Source organism: Hibiscus syriacus, unplaced genomic scaffold (genome assembly GCF_006381635.1).
Source record: "Hibiscus syriacus cultivar Baekdansim isolate YM2019G1 unplaced genomic scaffold, ASM638163v2 tig00014682_pilon, whole genome shotgun sequence".
NCBI classification, from domain to species: Eukaryota; Viridiplantae; Streptophyta; class Magnoliopsida; order Malvales; family Malvaceae; genus Hibiscus; species Hibiscus syriacus.
In genome coordinates, this window is record NW_024062334.1 from 50245 (window position 1) to 62510 (window position 12266).

Consider the following 12266-nt stretch of genomic DNA (forward strand, 5'->3'; position numbering starts at 1 on the left):
TTGCATTTTTTTCCAGAATAAAAAATAAAACAATCTATTTTTATATATTAATTATTATATAATAGCGAAATTAAGTTGACTTTTGTTGGACATTTAATGGTTTTCAAAAAAAATTATTTTACAACGTAATTTTCCTTTATGATTGTTTAGACAAAAAAATATTTTCACTGTTTAAAAGCGCCTACGATTGAACTATTCTAACCAATATTCACAAAATTTAAAAAATATCAAAACGAAGATAATATAAAAACATTCAATTCGAAGGAACCAAACCCAAAGACAGTTTCGACGCCATTACACACAAATTACATAGCGTCCATTCACCTCTCACATATGTATGTATCTAGTGTCTCGTGTGTCCGGGTATCATCATTATTACAGCATATATATATACACCACACACACACAAATCTTGTAGTTTCAAAGCTTCTTTATTGGAGACATGATCTCTCAAAACAACTAAACATAAGGCTATGGAACAGCAATGATCACAGTTGCTGATCCAGATATGGATCACTTGGAGCCTTTGGCCCGCTTAGGTATCCTCCTACGCCAGACGCAATGTTGCTCACCAATGAGCTTCCCCATGTTAACCATCCCGTCTGACCTTGCTGATTGCTAGCTTCAAGATTGATTCTCCTTTGCTCCTCTGTGATTATTTCTATCCACTTTTTCGACATGAATCTTTCACGGCTTCTGCCCCTTGTTTGCCATCTCAGCTGGAGGCACTATGAGAGGATTCTGGTCCAAATTCAGCTTCACTAATTTCCGAGGCGGCCGCGAATGGTAAGGTAGAACCGGATTTGGTTGTTGCTAAGATCAAGTTCCCGGAGATCTGTCAGATCGGTAATGGTATCAGGAACTTCTGTAAAGTCATTGAAGTTACTACTCAGGTTCAGGACTTCAAGCTTCGTCAGTCTCCCGATTGCTTGCGGCAAGCCATGAAGCTCGTTGAAATGAGCATCCAGATACCTCAAGGACCTCATTTCACAGATTGATGATGGCAGGAAGCGGATCTTATTTAGATGGATTGACAGCTTTTCAAGATTCAGGAGCCCATATCCAATGTTAGTTGAAGAAATGACAAGTTGTTAAAGCTTGCATCCAACTCACGCAGTGAGCTGCAAAGGAAATATGAATTTATAATTCAGACAAGACCAAGAACGAAGTCAAGGAAAGAAAAAAAAGCTGGCACCCCCTATATAAATAGGAAAGGTCATAGATCCCATCTCGTTTGACCTATGATACTTAATTTCAGGGATGATTGTAGGACACGAATATGCCCAATTTTTACCCAAGTTTATTCAAATATTTGGAGGACAAATGTACTTCAGCAAAAATGAAGAAGTGAAGTAACATAAGCCCAAGGCAATCTTTCAATCTCATGAAATACAAACTTCGAATTAATTTCCAGAGAGTTCAGAAACTTTTGTAATTGACTATAATTGAACATTGAGATTTGGATTTGATCTTGTATGTAAGATCAAAAAACTCAAACTTGAATCTATAATCAAAATCAAATTCCAAATTTCGAAAATTTTCATTAACCTTACCTTGCTAAATGCATAACCAAAATTTTCCATGAACTTGTTGTTATGTAGATGCAACAGGACCCAAATTCTTTCAATAAGAAACCAAAAGAAAAGATATTATTGACTATGAAACTTTGTTCTTCAATCTAGAACAAGAGTAAGAGAAAGGTTGAACTTCTATCACAGAGAAACATAAGATCTGTTTGTTGTAGAAATACAGATGTCAAGAGAAAGGCTGAACTTCTATCACAGAGAAACATAAGATCTGTTTGTGGTAGGAATACAGATGTTTAGATAGAATTTACAGTTCTTTTTCATCGTAATGGTTTCGGGTTTAATTTGCTTAAAATGAAAACAGTTTTTAACGGTCAAGGAGGCACTTTAGGGTTCTCAAACGAGGTAGACCTTTTATCTAGGACGCTTTGTTTATTTCACACAAAAGCAATAAGTGGAGAACAAAACCAGCACAAGAGTGGAAAAAGAAAAAACATCCGTGATACCTGCATCGAGCTATGCTTTCAGGGAGAGCATTTAGCTTGTTTCCCGAGACATTAAGGATCCTCAGATTAAGCAACAAACCAATGGAGTCAGGCAGATATTGCAATTGGTTGGAGGATGCATCAAGCTCCTCAAGTTTCTTTAGACCTCCTATTGAATCAGGAATGACCTGGTTCTCATACACCAAGCAAAACAACACTTACCAAAAAGATGAATTCTACATACCCAAAACCAAAGATTCATCATTGTTACACACACAATAACAAATCCTTATCATCATCACTTCAAAAAAAATGAATGAAGCAAAACTACCTATATTGTGAACAGTTACAATTAACAATAACATATATAAAGTAGTGACTAGTGAAGACCTTATCTAACATAAAGAAGCAGCGCATTGCGCAAAAGAGAGTCATGATTCATGAAAAACGAAATATATTTCCAACAGGAAATAAAGCAATTTTAAATCGATTTGATAAACAGAAGAATTGAAGCATGTAATACCTCTATCTGGTTGCTGGAAAGATTGAGATGAACCAATCCATGAAGTTTACCAAAGGCCTCAGGCAAAAGCCTCAGCCCCCTTCCAGAAAGCTCAACTCTTTCAACGACCCCAGTTTCAGCTTCTTCCAGAATCCTCACGACCTCCTCATTCACTTCAATTTCACCTCTCATTTGTTCCACAGCTGAACGGTAGAGACGACCCAATTCTCCTCCAACTCGGTCACTGTCTCTCGTAATCCTCGTGCAACGCTTCCAACCTGATCACGGACTTAAATATCTCGGCCTCCTGTGAGGAAGATTGGGTTTCTTGAATCTGGATATCTTGGAACGGGCAGCGGAGACTGCAGATGGGTCGGGTCGGGGCCCAAGGGAGCGTAGGAGGGAGTGGCTTTGGGTGACGGTGGAAGGGATGGATTGGGAAAGTGAAGAAAGGATTGCCGGGTCGGATAGACGAGGGAAACGGGTGAATAAGTCGATGGAGATGTCGCGAGGGAGCGATGGGTAATTGTAGGGGTCTTGTTGGCAGATGTAAGAGAGAATCGGAAACTTTGAAAGAGTGGGATCCATCAAAAGCCGTCTTCAAGAAAGACGAGATGGAGAAAACGGAATTTGGGGGAGCATCGACAGGTAGGATGACGACTAACTGCTGATGAGCACCGTGTCTGGCGGTGGTGAATGCCAAATGTTGTTTACCTCGTCGTGTGCTGTATTGCTGACCTGGTTTAGCGGTTTCCTTTGTTCACATCCTGCACTGTTGTTTGATGGACCTCTCTCTCTCTCATTTGGGGCTTGTCTTCTTCTTTCATTAACAGGATATGGTAGTTTGGGCTTGGGTAAAATTGACCCAGTAGTCTTGGCAGTGGCCTCAGAACTAAGAGGATTTGGGAGGAAACCAGGCCAAAGAGACTTAAGGTTTCTTGGCACTGGTAGATTTGGTTTTCTGGTCATATTCCTAAGCATAGTGTTGTGGATTGGATAGCCATTCTTAGTAGACTGCCTACTAAAGATAGGTTGTTGCGATGGGATATCCCCATAGATAACGTGTGCAATAATGTTATGAAGACCAGGGATCATCTTTTCGCTGCTTGTTTATTTGCTAATTGCTTGTGGGTTGATACTTTGCGATTGTGTGCTCAGGGGTGGGTTGTTAAACCGTGGAATGGTGTGCTGGATTGGATAGTGAGTTTCCTTAAGGGTAAGTCTCTTCATAATGTCATTCTTAAAATTGCTTGTGGGGCTTCTGTCTATTTGTTGTGGGAGGAAAGGAATCACATGATTTTGAGGGGGAGGTTTCGATCTAATACTGTGAGTGAATTGTTGCAGATTGTCAAGTTCATGGTGCAGACTCAGTTAAGGAGCAAGAATATAAATGGAGCTGATAGGATAAATGCCAATTTTGTAGTAGTTGGGGCATTTTGTAGTCTGGGTTGGTTTTGTTGTTTTTTCAGGGATAATGTTGCCTGTTATTTGTAGCAGTTAAACTACTTTCTTTGGGTAATGAATAAACTTATCCAAAAAAAAAATCCTATAGGTCAGGTGGGTAAAAAAATTAGCTTATTAGGTCACCTCTAAAATTATTTTGGGATTTAGGACAAATGTTACGGTGTAGAGAAAACTCATCACACTCATACAAAGAGTTTGCCCGAATAACATTTTTTATCCAAAATTATCACATCAACGAATGAGTTCTGAATTACTATAGCTAATATTGTAGATCACAAATTAATTTTAGAGATAGTTTAATGGACATTTTTTTACCCACATGGCCTATTGGACCAAATTAGCCAAGGGCATCGGGTCGGAATTTTTATAGCAATTGGATCACCCAACCGTACCACATTATTGCTATCAAGCAATGAATGTATGTTCAAACACCATTTTCAATTAAATTACACCGAGATTTAATTACTCTGTAATGTTCGAACACATTTTATATGAATTTCAATTAAAGATATGCATGTTTTATATTTGTAGTAATATAATGATATTAATGGAGTTTCATGCCGTAAACTAATTAGATAATAGAACTAGTTCACTTTCGTACTTCAAAATATATTTGATTTGGTGATGGATTTAAAATTATTTTTTAGGACGAATTATATATATCAACAAGTTACTTTTTTTATTAATTAGGACCTGATGTTTTAGAGGACACACACCTAATAGCTTCAAGCACTTCAGACTTGTGCAACGGCAGCAGACATTCAATAACCCTCAACAAATTACGAGGACTCGTAGGAAAAAACACAGACGACACTCCCCAGCTGTTTGGGTCTTTTGCTTATTGAAATAAAGCGGTTATTTTGATTAAGTTTTGTTTAGGGAGTCTCAATTTGTTGAAGACAGAGAGGCCACACATGCTTCATCATTACTCCGATGCTTTCAGTAGCCCCACACACATAATCTCGGGATTATCTCAAGAAAGGCGGGTTAATATACGATTAATATATAACGTTACCAGATATATTATAATATATTTAACAAATTCGGTTTAGTGCTACCTGAAATATCGAGTAATAATAATGTTGTAGGTGGAAATCATGAAGAAAATATTAAAAAATTTGACAACCGACAAACTTAGCTTGTCGGTTTGTGTCGATACAAATGAAAAATGTATCGATCCATAACAATATAACAGGTAAAAATATGATAAAGCCGGTGTCATTATGATAAAACCGGTAAACCGCTACCAGATATATTGAAAGTGTCGATAAATTAATATAAGTATCGACACTTTTGTAATTTAAAAGAGAAGAAGTTATAGCGCCTATAAAGTGTCGATACTTTATACAAATGTATCGATTCATAGCAATATAACAGGTAATAATATGACAAAACTGATATCATTATGATAAAACCGGTAAACCGCTACCGGATATATTGAAAGTGTCGATAAATTAATATAAGTATCGACACTTTTGTAATTTAAAAGAGAAGTTATAGCGCCTAAAAAGTGTCGATACTTTATACAAATGTATCGATCCATAGCAATATAACAAGTAATAATATGACAAAACAGATCTCGAAATGATAAAACCGATAAAAAGCTACCGGATATATTGAAAGTGTCGATAAATTAATATAAATATCGACACTTTTGATATTTAAAAGAGAAGAAGTTATAGTGCTTAAAAAGTGTCAATACTTTATACAAGTGTATCGATCCATATCAATATAACAGGTAATAATATGACAAAACATATCTCGAAATGATAAAACCGGTAAAAAGATATCGGATATATTGAAAGTGTCGATAAATTAATATAAGTATCAACACTTTTGTAATTTAAAAGAGAAGAAGTTATAGCGCCTAAAAAGTGTCGATACTTTATACAAATGTATCGATCCATAGCAATATAACATGTAATAATATGACAAAACAGGTCTCGAAATGATAAAACCGGTAAAAAGCTAGCGGATATATTAAAGTGTCGATAAATTAATATAATTATCGATATTTTTTATATTTAAAAGAGAAGAAGTTATAGCGCCTAAAAAGTGTCGATATTTTATACAAATGTATCGATCCATAGCAATATAACAGGTAATAATATGACAAAACAGGTCTCGAAATGATAAAACCGGTAAAAAACTACCGGATATATTGAAAGTGTCGATAAATTAATATAAGTATCGATACTTTCGTAATTTAAAAGAGAAGAAATTATAGCGCCTAAAAAGTGTCGATACTTTATGAAAATGTATCGATCCATAACAATATAATAGGTAAAAATATGACAAAACCGGTATCGAAATGACAAAACCGGTATCGAAATGAAAAAAACCAGTAAAGCGCTACCGGTTATGTTGAAAGTGTCGGTACTTTAATAAGTACGCGTAAAAAAGTATTGACACTTTAAAAGAAATAGGTAAATATCCTATCGAAAGTGTCGACATTTCACATAAAAGTGTCGACACTTTTGGTCAATGAACATTTACTTACATACATCTCCATCAACTCCTGTTGGGACCACTGAAATTGTACAACAAAATTTTTGCCATGGATCATACTGATGCAGACAATGTTAAGCCAACCGAGGAATGTCATAAAGTACATAATGTTGATGAATCTGACATATTGGTTGGTAAGCTCTTCTCTTCACGTGATCAAGCTTTGTACTTTTACAAGGAATTCGTACGGGAACATGGGTTTAGTGCTACAGAATTTTTTAGAAGCCATGATGAACAAATCGCCTATTTCAGTTGTCACCGATGGGGATAGGGCAATGCAGAGGGCTATCAAATCTGTTATCTCTAATGCTAAGCACATATTATGTTATTGGCATATTTCTCGCAATGCACAAGCTAACATTGGTGACCCAAAATTTACAACATCATTCTCAAAATGCATGGTTTCCTGGTGGACAACCGACGAATTTGATATTCAATGGCGTTCAGTTATTTCAGAGTTTAACGTCAAAAAGCATCCATGGGTGATTGAGAAGGGAAATTCGTCGGTTGTCTACCAGGAAACCATGCATTTTGAGAATGCTGCTGTAAATTTTGGGTCACCAATGTTAGCTTGTGCATTGCGAGAAATATGCCAAGAACATAATCTGTGATTAGCATTAGGGATAACAGATTTGATAGCCCTCTGCATTGCCCTATCCCCATCAGTGACAACTGAAATAGGCGATTTGTTCATCATGGCTTCTAAAAAATTCTGTAGCACCCACGCGAAAGATTGGGACGTCTCGTCAGCGATTATGGCAGTAGCAAACACAATTGTGTTATGGTGATGATTGACACCGATAATAGGCATAATTAGTCGACCATACAAATTATCTTTGTACGTTGTGTCGAATGCAATTACATCACCGAAGCATATGTAATCTGATCTCGATGTAGAATCTGACCAAATAAGATTACGTAACGCCCCTGATTCGTCTACCGAGTATGTCACAAAAAACCCGGGATCATCATGTTTCTTATAATCAAAGTAAGCAATAAGCGTATTCGCATCCCAATCGATGATTTCCTTTGTTTTGCCTCATTGAAGTGCATTGTAGAGGTCTTTATGTGTAAATCCAACATTATGATAGCCCCCTGCCTGTTGCGTTAAATAGTTCATTACTTGTGACGTGCCAACACCGACCTCTTTCAATGATGTTGCCTAATCGATATCAACCTTACTTACAGCTCTATTAGAACGCATAAATGGTGTCATAGCAGGTGTGCACAATGCATGATTATGTTTATGATAAGACTTACTTATAACCCACTGATCGTTTGTATTTGTTGCTGTAACTACGATTCTAGCCTTGCATCCTGTTCCCCGACGTGCACTAAACCCACGTTCTCGTGCGAATTCCTTGTAAAAGTACCAAGCTTGATCACGTGAAGAGAAGAGCTTACCAACCAATATGTCATATTCATCAACATTATGTACTTTATGGCATTCCTCGGTTGACTTAACATTATCTGCATCAGTATGATCCATGGCAAAAATTTTGTTGTGCAATTTCAGTGGTCCCAACAGGAGTTGATGGAGATGTATGTAAGTAAAGGTTCATTGAACAACATGTTTTAGTGATGCTTTCAATAGGATGTGGTATTAGTAGTGGTGGTAGTTGAAGGGTAGGTACAACATTAAATTTGCAGGACATATTCAGGTATGTACAATAACTACAGTATTCAATAACTTTAAAGTAATAGGTAAAATTACAATGTAGGTGGTAAAATTAGACTATTTTAATGGCAAATAATTATAATGTAATAGGTAAATTGACAATGTAACCAGTATACATATATCGTTTAATTATAAAACAAGTTAACATAAAGTATCGACACTATTAGATTTTGCGTCGATACATTTATAACAAGTATCGATCACAAAATCAAAGAGACCGATAATTATAATGTAATAAGTAAATTTCCAATGTAACCGATAGAAATATACCGGGTTCATGAGAGAATAGGTCAACATAAAGTATCGACACTTTTTTAATTTGTGTTGATACATTTTTCCAAAATGAATGGCAAACGAGGTGTACGCATAAAGTGTCGATACATTTGTAAAAAGTATCAATCCTCGAAACATCGAAATCGATAATTATTATGTAATAGGTAAATTTACAAAGTAACCGGTTAAAATATACTGGTTAATTAGCAAATATGTCTACATTATGTATCGACACTCTTTAAATATGTGTCAATACTTTTTTCCAAAATAAAGCACAAACGAGTTGCACGCATAAAGTGTCGATACATTTAAAATTGTATCGATCCTGAAAACATCGAAACCGATATACATAATGTAATAGGTCAATTTATAATGTAACCAGTTTAAATATACCGATTTTATGAGAAAATATGTCAATATAAGTGCTACCTATTACATTATATAAGCACTACCTAATTTGTTATTGTAATTGATAATATTTCCGGTTAAATGCATATTTTATTATATAAGCACAACCTATTACATTATATAAGCGATACCTAATTTGTTATTGTGCTTGATAATATTTCCGGTTAAATGATATAATATAACCGGTCTAAATTTTAACCGATCACTTATTTAACCGATCACACCGTTTTTTAACCCCTTTTTAGACGCCGCACAGCAGAACTTCCCCCACAATCTCTTGCTACTTCCATCAATACAGTTCCTGATTTCTCAGTCCCAACCATTGTCTCATAGTTTCTCTTATTTAAATGAAACGGTAAACTACTTTATGATTTTCTGATTATAAGATTAATGTCGATATGATAATTACTTTTAAAATTTTATTAATATGATCATTTAATTATTTAATCAATAATAATATAAAAATATGTCGTTGAAAAGTGATTACGTGATAATTAATAAAATTAATGTAATTACATATTTGAACTTTTATATTTGTACATTCAATCAATTTAGTCTTAATTTTAATTTACTTTAATAAAATTTATTTTCTATTCAATCAAAATGTGACATGTTCTTTACATAAAATATGCATTTGTGAAGGTTTTAATTTAAGACACTTGGATAGAGGAGGGATACTAAAACCACTTGGTCAAATGCTTCATTTGATTAAGCATTGCAATAAATTTTATTTATCGTGTATTATTGTTAATGATAGAAAAACAAACAAATAAAATAATTTAAATGATAATTCGAACCTAAACCAATTGTGAAATATAAGAGCACCTAAACTAATTAAGTAAATATGATTTTTATAATTAAATAGATTTTATATATTATAAATCAAATTTAATACAAGATTTAAAATTAAAATTATTTTTTATAGTATTAAATTAAATTCAATATTTTTTATATTAAGTTTATTTTTTTACATTTCTAAATTAAATTCAGTATTTTTTTCATATTTATATTTCTAAAAATAAGTATAAAAATTTAAATTTAGTTTAAAAATAAAAAAAATTTTATATTAAATCTTGTATTAAATACTATGATATATAAATCTTATTTAATTTTAAAATATTATACTTGTTTAATTAGTTTAGATACTTTTTTATTTTATTAAGTTAAGGTGATTACAAAGTAATATTTCTTCTATATACTGTCAATACTTTGACAATGAATATTAAATCACCCTGCTAGTGTCGCTAGTGCTCGAAATTATGACTTCTACGAACTTCAACGATTCCTTTAACTTGAGGTAAATTGGTTCATGCGATACTCATATATTTTATAATTGACCTAAGTTTGAATCATCATTTAAATTATTTTATTTCTTTGTTTGTCCATCATTGACAATAGTATAAGTTTGAATCCTCATTTAAATTATTTTACAAATGTCTATTCATTTAGAAAACAACACGTGTTATCGTTTGATTGAATAAAATATAAATAAAAATTTTATAAAAAAATCCAATCATGACATGTGTCAACTATGACCCATGTCAAAAATAATAAAATCTCTTAATTGTGAAGGGTTAATTTATTAAATTAAAGTTATGTTTGTTTGTCGTAAAAAAATTACGGAATTGATTTTCTCCGAAATCTCGTGTTTATTTTACGTAATTCGTTTTTCGGAAAATATTTTCCCGTGTTTATTTCACGTAATTCGTTTTCCGGAAAATATTTTCCAGTGTTTAGTTGGAGGAAAATTGTTTGGTCAACGTAAAACATTTTCCTGATCGACAGAATTTCCTGTGTTTTTACGGAAAATGACTTACGGTCTGATTTTCCGTAAGTTATTTTCTAAACTTTTAACTTCAAAGAATAAATACTCAAAATAATTTTATTTTATGAATTTAATATTAATAAAATATTTTATTATCATTTTAATCAAAATATTAATTATTAAAATATTTAAAATATATTTATTAATATTTCTAATAATATAATATTATAATAAAATAATCAATTATATTATAATAATATAAGATATTATATTTTTATTTTAATAATATATAATAAATTATTAATAAAATTTATATTATTTATTAATTTCATAGAAATAATATTATTAAATTATTAATAATGAATAATTTTCAATGTTTTCAAAACCGGACCAGACATTGAACAGGTGAAGGTACTGGTTCACTGGCTCACTGGTTCAACCGGGTTCAACCGCGGTTGAACCGGATTTTATATAAAATAATATATATTTTTAATTTTACATAATATTCAAAGAAATATTAATATATATGTAACACTTTTTTTAAGTTTACAATATTAAAAGGTATAAAAATATCACAAGTCATAACATGTATAAATGAAAAACCATAAAATCAAATGAAACAAAATAATTCAAATCAACTACAACATAATATTTAAGGTAAAACATATTAAATAATAAATATAATTATATAACTATATTCAAAAAAATAAATTTGAGGCTTAAAAAATCATAACAAATGATGTCATTTGGTTTTAATTGTTTAAAAAAAACAATCCCACATGGCTAAGAAACATAGAAGAGTATCCCAAAAATTTAAAGAGTAAAAATATGAGAACAAAACAATCCCACATGGCTAAGAAACATAGAAGAGCATCTCAACTTACTTCTATAAATAATAGAGGTAATTTGACATTCAAAATCATGGAGCCTTTTGGTGAGCACAAAGTGAACTATTCTTTCGCTTCAATTAAGCTCAAATTTTAGGCTTCAATCGAACTTCTAAATTTTTTTTGAGTTCGAGCCTTTTCGATTTCAAGTTTTAACATTATATTTCGAGTTGATAATTTTTAGCTCGTGAGTTTTTGAGTCGAGTTGAGCTTACTTTTAAAGTTTTCGAGTTCGAGTCTAGCTCAGCAATACTCGAATTTGACTCGGCTCGTTGAATAAACGACGTCGTTTGGTTTAATTTTTTTTAAAGAAAAAAAGTGAACCGGCGGTTCAAATCGGTTTTGTCAGTTTTCAGCCGGTTCACCCCGGTTTTCCCGGTTTTCAGCCGGTTCTTCCGGTTCTTTACCGGTTCTGTGCTAATCAGGTTTTGGGAATTAACCAGACCGGACAGGCCACCGGTTCACGATTCAACCGGTCGCACCGGCCAGTCCGGTCCGGTTTTAATAACATTGTTAATTTTATTTATATATTTAATATTAATCTAATAATATTTTAATAAAGACATTTAAAATATACTAATTAATATTTTAAAATATAATATAACACTATTACTTTAATAAATAATTAATATAATTTATAATATTTTTATTTCAATAAAATATACCAATATTAATATTTTTATTAATAAAATTATAAAAATAATATTTAATAATAAATAAATTATTTTAATTTTTTAAAATTAATAATATTAAGTTTTATGATAAATAAT

The 12266-nt window shown here is 32.5% G+C and overlaps 1 pseudogene; it reads right to left on the minus strand.

The window, feature by feature from the left end:
* Window positions 1-480: 480 nt before the first annotated feature.
* Window positions 481-3133, minus strand: LOC120207380 (annotated as a pseudogene).
* Window positions 3134-12266: the final 9133 nt, after the last annotated feature.